Source organism: Eschrichtius robustus, chromosome 18 (assembly GCF_028021215.1).
Source record: "Eschrichtius robustus isolate mEscRob2 chromosome 18, mEscRob2.pri, whole genome shotgun sequence".
Lineage (NCBI taxonomy): Eukaryota > Metazoa > Chordata > Mammalia > Artiodactyla > Eschrichtiidae > Eschrichtius > Eschrichtius robustus.
This window is the reverse complement of record NC_090841.1, coordinates 67,809,231-67,820,671: the sequence shown is the minus strand read 5'-3', so window position 1 is coordinate 67,820,671 and position 11,441 is coordinate 67,809,231.

Sequence of the window (11,441 nt, the reverse complement as noted above, 5' to 3'; positions counted from 1 at the left end):
CAATAGTTTCAATTTTTTACAAACACCTTCATCATGGTGAGTTTCCGTTTTAATCACACTCAAAATCAAAAGTGTTCTGCTCTCAATAGTTAATCATCAATGACCAGCAGAAAGTCAAATGCTCATTTATTATAGATAGTTGGGATCTATTGATTTGTTTCATGTCATTGTGATAATGCACCACCTCACTGTGAAACACTCTCTCTTCCAACAGGCAACCGTGCATCCACTCTACGGGATGATTCTTATCCGCTCCCTTTTGTCACCACACTGTTTAATGCCGATGTGCGGCAGTTTTGTGAGACAGAGAGACATTTTGGTGTCACTAGCATCAATATGCTGACGCAGGAACATCAATATGCTGATACAGGCTCAACTCTATGCCAGCTGGTATTACTATTCTACTCTTCCAGCCTGGCTGAACTCGAGATAAAAATGAAAGCCAAATGCTTAAACATAAATCCAGACAAAACAGCAGAAAAACTGGTGGGCAAAGAGACACCTTCTGAGTCAATGACAGACATTATTCTGACATTTTAAATTATAGGAACTTGGAACATAAATTTTAGGTGAAGATATGACTTAAATTCTCAGTAGGATTTAATAAAAATCCACACTAATGCAACCACTGATTAGGGAAATGTATGAATAGAAAACTCTGCTATGGGAACACGAAGTTATAACAATAAGAAACTGAAAGTCTCATAAAGCACCTATTAATGATGAAGTGATATAATGCATTATAACATGATATAATTGTAATATGATAAATATATAATAGGATAATATGTTTAATTATATATTTGCATTTTAGTGTCTGCCATGTGTTAGGCATGCACAAGGCATTTTATAGAGATTATTTTATTTAATGAAGTTTTACACATACTTCTTGTGATGCATTACAATGAGGTAAAAAACAGTGAGAAGTTCTCCCAAGTCATGCCATTGTTCTTAGAGTTTTTATCCACTCTTTATTGTTTTTTGAGTACCCATAAAGTGCTCACATTGGTAGTTTAATCTTCACTATAATCACATAAGTTAACATATTAACATAATGCACAAAAATACCTAAGTCCCCAGTAGCCAACTGTCAGGAAATTTTGCCACACATGACTGATGGTCTCCACCCAGCCAGGGTGTACCCTCTGATCCGTATTTACCTACTGCCTAGCACCCTCTTAGATGTTTCTGAGAAGTACATTCATATGCATCTCACCTATCTTTAGAAGTCCCAGCCCCACATGTTCTGGATGCAAAATGATTCAAAATAAAAAAAAAATTCTGGGGCAAAAGACAAAAGTGTTAGTCTACTGGGTGTTTATACAGTTTGCGAGGAGGAAGCAGGACCACTGAGCTAAAGGTGTTGATGTGAGGAGAGAAGCCTGAACTACAGGGAAAAGCGTATAGAAGCCAAGGATGGATAAAGCGGGGACCCTGTAAAGCAGAATAACCTGTGCCCTCTCAGTTTGTGTCCAGGTCACTTTTCCTTCCAGCACAGCTGTGAGCAGGAGCAGTGAATGACCTTCAAACACACTGAACAGCTCTTTCAAATAGCCCTCCGGCAACTCTAGCTTAGGTTTGGAAATGCATTCACACTAAATTAAAAATGAGTAATATCAGATTAACAGTAGAAGGGAAATGAAAAGAGGGAAGAGGAAAAAAAGACACGGGGCCCCAAAGTGGAATGGAGGTAAAAAAGAAAATAAATATAAAGGTTAACAAGACGAAAAGACAACCCTCAGAATGGGAGAAAATATTTGCAAACGAAGCAACTGACAAAGGATTAATCTCCAAAATATACAAGCAGCTCGTGCAGCTCAATATCAAAAAAACAAACAACCCAATCCAAAAACGGGCAGAAGACCTAAATCGACATTTCTCCAAAGAAGATATACAGATTGCCAACAAACACATGAAAGGATGCTCAACATCACTAATCATTAGAGAAATGCAAATCAAAACTACAATGAGGTATCACCTCACACCAGTCAGAATGGCCATCATCAAAAAATCTACAAACAATAAATGCTGGAGAGGGTGTGGAGAAAAGGGAACCCTATTGCACTGTTGGTGGGAATGTAAATCGATACAGCCACTATGGAGAACAGTATGGAGGTTCCTTATAAATCTAAAAATAGAACTACCATACGACCCAGCAATCCCACTACTGGGCATATACCCTGAGAAAACCATAATTCAAAAAGAGTCATGTACCACAGTGTTCATTGCAGCACTATTTACAATAGCCAGGACATGGAAGCAACCTAAGTGTCCATCGACAGATGAATGGATAAAGAAGATGTGGCACATATATACAATGGAATATTACTCAGCCATAAAAAGAAATGAAATTGAGTTATTTGTAGTGAGGTGGATGGACCTAGAGTCTGTCATGCAGAGTGAAGTAAGTCAGAAAGAGAAAAACAAATACCATATGCTAACACATATATATGGAATCTAAAAAAAAATAAAGGTTCTGAAGAACCTAGGGGCAGGACAGGAATAAAGATGCAGATGTAGATAATGGACTTGCAGACACGGGAAGTGGGAAGGGTAAGTTGGGACGAAGTGAGAGAGTGGCATGGACATATATACACTACCAAATGTAAAATAGATAGCTAGTGGGAAGCAGCTGCATAGCACAGGGAGATCAGCTCGGTGCTTTGTGTCTACCTAGAGGGGTGGGATAGGGAGGGTGGGAGGGAGATGCAAGAGGGAGGAGATATGGGGATATATGTATATGTATAGCTGATTCACGTTATTATAAAGCAGAAACTAACACACCACTGTAAAGCAATTATACTCCAATAAAGATGTTAAATAAATAAATAAATAATAAATAAATAAAAAGGTTTACCAAGTCGGCTAATATTGTAAAATCTCCTCTTACTTTCTTTCCATCCCTGTTTCCCTCTCAGTATCTCCATTGGACACAATATACACATAATATAAATTCCCTATTTGATGTGCTATTGGAAGTGCCTTCATGCTTCTTTCTTTAATTTTCAAAATCCTTCCTTCCTAATTCTAGAGCTGAATTAGGCACTCAGAATCAGATGAGAAAGTAAATGGGAAGAATGAATTTTTCTGGTCTTCCTTTAGCTAGGCAAAAATAATCGTTTTGGCTTTTGAAATAAAACAAATTGTTATTTAGTTATATCTAGATTAGTTGCTGGGTCAGGAGGATTTTAAACCAAAATAACACAAATGACGTAAGTTTTCTTGGCTCATGATACTTGATACAACTAATTTTAGACAAAGTGATTTTTTAGCACTTGCAGCTGCAAATATAACCGATTCAAGATAACAACACTAAATTTTGACATTTTGTTACTTTTCAATTGTAGTATTTTTTAAGTAAAGGCATGTCTTAACTTACTGCATTTGACTTTCAAGTGTTTCTTCAACAAATTAAACCCACATTATGGTACTTATATTAGGCTAGAAGATATTTACTTATGGCAGACAGTCCATTTCCTGATGTTGCCTTACAACTTGTCCTTTGGCTTCTAGACGCTAACTCCCTATAGTTTCCAGGTTAATTCATTGCCTCAAAATGAAAACGCTGAAAACAGAAGGGATACATGGTGTAGCAAACACAGCCGGCTGTCTACATGATACACATGATGTTCTGGTTCCTTTGTAACAGAATCCCGATTTAGTTGGGAGAAATAGGGAAAATGTGCCCAGCATTTCCCACACCAAGATGTGACCAGGTGGCAGAGAACTAGTTAATGGAGGTCAGAGAAAGTCATTTGCTAGGGCTTCCAGGAAAGTTTATTAAATATAGCCAATTCAGTTGGCATCCAGGTTTTACGTTTTGTCCTTTCTCTTTCTTCTTCCTCCTGCCAAGAAAATATAAGTGACGCCTGGAGACATAGGAGTCATCTATGACGGGTTAAAATCCACACATTAAAAATGGCAGAACAAAAAGACGCAAAAGATTGGGCACCTTTGAGCTGTCACATAGCTCTAGATTGCCTACTGCCAGTTTTATGAGAAAAAATATGATCTCTTACTGGCTTAAGCTACTCTTTTGGGGTTGTTGATACTGTCAGCCTAACTCAATCTCTTAGGTAATACATTGAGAGATAATCTGAGTGAAGCATTGACAGAGGGACAAAAACAAAGGAGAGTGTCTTGTGCTCACACAATTATGGAAGTTACTTACTTGGGTACTCCTAAATTAGCTCTCGAATTAGTGTCAAAACTTATATTCCAAAAATACTTTGACCAGTTAGTGAAATGTAAATCAAAACCTCAGTGAGTTATCACCTCATCCCCATTAGGATGGCTACTATAAAAAACAAAACAGTCAAACAAGCAAAAAACCCCGAAACCTTTGTGCACTCTTGATGGAAATGTAAAATAGTTCAGCCACTATGGAAAACAGTATCAGTTCCCCCAAAATTTTAAAATAGAATTTCCATATGATCCAGTAATTCCACTTCTGGGTATATATTTATATGTTCAAAAAAATTAAAAGCAGTGTATCCAAGAGACACTCATGTTCGTAGCAGCACTACTCACAAGAGCCAAAAGATGAAAGCCTCCCAAGTATCCAACAGATGAAAAGGTAAACAAATGTTGTATGTAAATACAATGGAATATTATTCAGACTTAAAAAGGTAGGAAATTTTGACACATGCTACAACATGGATGAACCTTGAGTACATTATGCTAAACCAAGTAAGCCAGCCATAAAATGACAAATACTGCATGATTCCACTTATATTAGGTATCTAGAGTAGTCAAATTCACACAGACAGAAGTAGAATGGTAGTTGAGAGGGCCTGAAGTGGGGGAGAAATGGTGAGTTGTGTTTTAATGCATATAGAGTTTTGATTTTCCAAGATGAAAAAGTTCTGGAAATGGGCTATACAACAATGTGACTATACTTACTACTGAACTACACACTTAAAAATGGTTGAGATGATTAATTTTATGTATGTGTATTTTACCACAATTAAAAAAAATACTTTTACCAGTTGTAGCATCTGATAATGTACATATCCACTGAAGTGGACTTTCTAGGAGGTTTGTTTAAATAGGAAAGTTCTGGAATGTTTGTCTGAAAAATTAATTTCATTGCTTTATAGTCATTTTGTGTAGTTATTTCATTGAAAGCACTGAAAATAATTGACCAAAAGAAAACTGAAATATTCTAGAGAAGTTACAATTCTAATCCATTGCTCACTTAATATTCAGGATATATTAGTTGAGCACTTATTATCAGCTAAACCCCACGCAAGGAACTGGAGATACATGGTGACTAAGACATTATCTCTACATCCTGGTATAATAGAAAAGGCATGGGCTTTGCTGTTACACCAGATGCAAAAGAATGAAAGTGAATTCTAGCTAAAAGGTATAACATTCACATTAAACAGAGTACACAAAAGGGCCTAGTAAGCTAAGGAAAGGGAAAATAATTTTAAGAATAAGGAACATGGTAATGAGATTGAGGACAAAGGTGTATGGGTACATGGGATCAGAGTGTTAAATTTTTTTAAATGTTTGTTTGTTTTTTAAACACAAGGAAAATAAAATAGCCATAGACAGATTCTCTAAAAACTTAGCCATTCCAGCAGAGGGTATTTCTAAACAACACTGCAAGATTTAGAATATCAGCAGAGGATCTTCCAGGAAATGAAGAAACCATAGCCAATATTCAATTAAACATTATAAAAATCTCAAGTGTTTCAAGCAGTATATACATAAGGAATTTCATCTTAATTTTGTAGGCAGTGGAGAAGCGTCAGGGTTTTTTAAGGAAGACATGGACATAATTCGTTTTGTGGCTTTTTATTTCACTTTGTAAAAATTATGAACTACACCACCAGCAAGTAAGTTCCATGTACCCACCACCTTTCCTAAGACTTAGACTACTACCAATATCTTTGAAGCTCTCTGTGGGTCCATCTTTGATCTCATCTTTTTTCCTTACCCAGAGATAACAAATATACTGAATTTTGTGTTAATCATTCCCTTACTTTCATTAGAGTTTATATGTATCCCTAAATTTTATATCATTTGGTACTATCTCTTTTTGAATCCCGTGTAATAGATTCCTAGTACATGTATGCTTTCGTGACTTGCTTTTTCACTGATATGTTTTTGAGATTCATCTATGTTTATCTATATAGCTGTGACTATTGTCACTGCTGTTAGTATTCTATTGAATGAATAAACCACAATTTATTTTGTTATTCTACTTCAATGGATATTTGAGTATTTTGTTATTCTACTTCAATGGATATTTGAGCTGCACCTAGTTTTGTTGTTGGTGTTATTATTATAAACAATAATTCTATGAGCTTTCTTGCATAGATTTCCTGCAAAACTTTCTTTAAAGCAAAGGTTGGCATACTATAGCTCATGGGCCAAATATGTATAACCCGAGAGTTAAGAATGGTTTTTTTTAATTTTAAAAAAAGCAAAAGAAGATTTCATGATATGTGAAAATAGGGAATTTGGTGTCCTTAAGTAATGTTCTTTGGAACACATTCACATCCATTTCTTTACATATTGTCATATTGTCTATGGCTGCATTCATGCTGCAATGACAGCGCTGACACCTAAGTCACCTATACTTTCCTCAAAGTGTAGTCACACTACCTATTCTTTGAGGCTTTTCTTAAGACAGTCTCCTCCTTTAATTCCTCTCACAGTTATTGTAATGTGGCAGAGCTTCAGATCTTGTCACATAAAACTTATGTACTTTATATGTACTGTACTCCCTTCCTAACCAAATGACAGTGTCACTTAGGGTTTGAGACCGTGTTTCATGACATAAATGTAAAGTAGCTGCTTTACACATGACTATTTTTGTGGTCAATAATCATGACAGTATTTTTCAGATGCTTCCCTAGGGATTGAAAGAATTTGTACAGCTTCTCAAAGTGCTAGATTTAAACTCAGGAAATAATTTTAATGAGAAAATTTGCTGTTCACTGGTTTATTGGTTCAACAAGATTTCTTAAAAATGTGTCTTCTTCTGGACTTTCATAGAACTTTATTAACTTTTCTCTGTAATAATACATTGATATAAGTTCTTATGTTCTTACTACACTCTAAGGCCTTTGAAGACACTAACCATTTTATCTCAGTATTTTTCCCAATTTTTGATACAGTCTTCTTCCCATAGATGATATACAATATATTTTGAAGAAAATAATGTTTGTGCACATAACTATACAAACTTCTACTAGAAGATGTAAACACAGAGTATACTTTTCTTTGTCTTCCACCAACACATTTCAATCCTGGGTGTTTTGTTGGAGAAATAAAACAAATAATAGAAGCAGCAGAATAGTGACTTAGCAAACTTTGAATGCATAATTATAAAATACTGACCACGTATATAAGAACAGAAGGCTGTTAAATAGCAGATTTAAAGTTCTAATATCATCCCAAATGATTAATTTAAAAATTACATATTTCACATACTTAATTTGCTATTTGAAAATTTCATCAAACGTACCTGGAATTAAACATTTGTGAGGCACTTGTAATCTATTCTAAATAAAATATGCAAACCTAAAAAATCAAGTTTACTGCTGATACTTAAAGGAAACTAAACCATTACTCTTTGGTTATGATTTTGGGGTAATCTGGCTAAGGGAGGAAAAGCATAACAAATTACTTAAGCCTATAAATTCTTCCCACGTGGAATGAAGAGCAGGATTTTCGTGTCCAGTAGCCCCCTCTTCTCTGTGGTTTCACCTTCTGAGCTTTCAGTTACCCGCAATCAACTGTGGTCCAAAATACTAAATGGAAAATTCTAGAAATAAGCAATTCATAAGTTTTAAATCATACTCCGTTCCCAACGGAGGGATGAAATCTTGAGTCATCCCACTGGGGAGGTGAATCATCCCTTTGTTCAGTGCATCCACTGAACAAAGTCACTTAGTAACCATCTGTCTGGGTTATCAGATCAACTGTTGGGATATCGCAGTGCTTTGTGTTCAAGTAACCCTTAGTTTACTTCACAATGGCCCCAAAGCACAAGAGTAGTGATGCTGGCAAATCAGGTATGCCAAAGAGAAGCCATAAAGTTATTTCTTTAAGTGGAAAGGTGAAAGTTCTTGCCCTAATAAGGAAAAAAAAATCACATGCTGAGGTTGCTAAGATCTACAGTAAGAACGAATCTTCTATCTGTGAAATTGTGAAGAAGGAAAGAGAAATCTATGCTAGTCTTGCTGTCGCACCTCAAGCTGCAAAAGTTATGGCCACAGTGCACGATAAACAGTTAAGATGCAAAAGGCTTTATATTTGTAAAATAAGGTATTTTGAGAGGGAGAGAGAGACCACCTTCACGTAACTTTTATCATAGTATGTTGTTATAATTGTTCTATTTTATTATTAGTTCTTGCTGTCAATCTCTGTGTCTAATTTATCATAGGTGTGTGTGTATAGGAAAAAAAATAGTATAGACAGGGTACTATCTATGGTTTCAGGCATTCACTGGGGGTCTTGGAACATATTCCCCAAGGATAAGGGGAAATTGTTGTGTTTAAGATACTCAAATTAAAAAATGAGAATAGGGTCTTTCTTAATAAGGGATATCTGGAAGACCTAGGGGTGATAATTTTTAAAAGCAATTGCAGCTGTGAGAATTTATTTAGGTGGAGAGAATTAAAGTTTTATTCTACTACATGATAATTTGGCAGTAACAGTAACCACTATTTTCATTAAATAGTCTATGCTGTGCCTAAAAATAATTCAAGATGATTTATTCTATTAAACACAATATTCTTTTTATAAAGCATTCATTAATCACTTCTTCCACATACAGTGAAAACTGCTATCCTCATCAATTTCCATTCATATTATCCCAATGTGAATACCTTTGAATAACATTTTGCTAAGAAATATTAAAGTACAATTGTGTTCCTGAACTACATTCAGTTCACAGCCAATCTGTGCCAAAGGATTATGGATAATAGAGTTTGGAATACTTGGTTGCTCCACTAACTTGAGTGACTTTTACTGAGTCACTTAATTTTTGCATTTTAGTTTTTCTATCTGTCCTTAGAAATGACATATAGAAGAGACCTTAATGTTGGTTCACAGCCTCAGGAGTTCCCCAGGTGAAATTAGAATCTGGCCCCCATATACAGATGGCAAAGAGAGACCAGAGAATTAGGAAGATTACTCCAGGTTGGCAGGTGGCAGTCTTCATCAGCAAGGGAAACTTACACACGAGGCTTGTTATAGGGGGCTACAAGAATAATAGAGCTCTGCACCCACCCTCCAGAATCTTAAAAGTTCATATAGAGGCCTTAATGGGGTTCAGGCATGTATACAGTCCAGATGGTCTCAATAACATTATTCTCTCAGGCTGCTTCCTTGAAGTGGTTCCTGGTGCAGAAGCCGTGAGTGAAATATACATTCCAAGGAGGGAGTAAGGAGTCTCTAATGGCCCAGGATCTGCTCAAGGGTCAGCCTGTGGTCATGTCCTCTCAGTGACCTCTTCCAACACTTAAATATCATTCAGTCCTACTCTTTCTTTTGTTCTGCAGTAGAGGATTATGCCCAGGGATGACCAGTCTGAGGAATATTTCAAACCCATTTAAATTTCTAGGAAAATACTATATAAGCTAAAATGTATAATAATTATGTAAACAAATAGCCCTGCATTTGATTAATTTCATTATATTTAAAAGAGAAATGTATTCCTCACTATTCTGAACTCAAATGTACTGGAATGTATAATAATATATGTTTTAGTAGTGTCCTTTAATAGTGTATTTCATGTGACTTTTTAAATGGCAAGTCAACCCATCAGATATGCTGACATTTAAGACATTCACTGCCAATAGTTTATTTCCTTCATCCCACAATCTCAGTCAAAAATTCAGTCCAAAAATAAGTGGAAATGAGGAGTTAATTAAAGTAAATACTTGTGAAGGAGTCATAATATGTTCTTTCTTATGCTCTATGGATAGAAATGAAGCTCCTGACTCATCTGCCTTAGATTGCTGCCTACCAATCCATAAAACAAGGGCTCTTCAATATTTATTGAGCCTCAGTAACATGTACTGTGCTAGGTACTGCAAGGGATGCTAAAAATGAATAAGGCATGAGCCCTCAGGGAATATATCGTCTCTAGTAGAAGAATAAATAAGCACTGTGTTCAAATTCTAAAGTGAGAATTATAAGTGGTATATGACAGTTAAAATCAAGAGCTTATGGGAATTTAAAGGAGGGATAGATCATACCAAGTGGGAGCAATCAGGAAATGAAGGCTAACCTCAGGAAGTGAGACCTGAGTAGAATTTCCAGAGCAAGGTCTTCCAAGAAAAGGTATATACTTACTAAGCAAATGAGGGGAAAAGAAAAAGTGTAGTGGTCACGTTTCAGCAACTTGGAGAGACCCAGATTCCCTACAGAGCAAGGGAGCAACGGGGGGGAAAAAGGAATAGATCAGGGCATCCCCTAAACTAGTTTCCCCGGCTGCTGCGTCTCTTTACCATATATTTTAATATTTACAATAAATTTCCTCTCTTCTGAATAGAAAAAGAATCATTCCTGACTAGCAGCCAGAATCTTAAGGCTTCACCACTGCCCAGTTAAATAAAACTGAGTATTTTGAGTTGATGAGTCATATGTACTGGAAAACCAGTTAACTCTGTTCCAAGGTTTTGTTTTTGAACCTGATGAGTTTTCGGGTCAGACAGTCCTTGGTTGAAATCGAGACTCAATCACAGCTGTGTCATTTTGGCTGATAAAGACAAAAACAACTATCTACGCAAACAATTTTCTACGCATTTTCACCTGTAATCTTCTAAAACAGCTCTTCTCAAAACTTTAAGGAGCACAGATATCACGTGGGGTGCCTGTTAATCTAGGGGCTTGGAGTCAATAGGGCTGGGGTGGGGCTTGAGATTCTGCATTTCTAATAAGCTCACCCGTGATGCTGACGCTTCTGGACTGTGGACCACTTTTGAGGACAAAGGCTAAAAGCATAGGTCCCGGCCAATAGTATCAGCATCACCTGGGAACTTGATGGATGTGAAATGCAAATTATCAGCCCCCACACCAAACCTACTTCATCAGAAACACCGGGATGAGGCCCAGCATCCTGGGTTTTAACAAGCCCTCCGGGTGATGTCACTGGTTTTCGCATACTCGAAGCACCTGGGGGAAGGGCGGATTAAATACTATTGATGCCTGAATCTCACCCCCCAGATATTCCCCTGTAATTGGTGCGTGGTGTGGTCTCGGCATAGGGCTTTTTAAAAGATCTACCAGGTGACTCGAATATGCAATACAATTTGAGAATCCCACGAGGTAGGCATTTGACCTTGATAGGCCTTATTTTCCGCCTGTGCAATGTGGCTAATAACCACGCTGGTTCGTGCCTTCGCTTCCAGATTTCGCCATCTCCAGCCAGCCTTAGCCGGCCAAAATCCCACTTCAGTCTCCTGGCCGCGTGC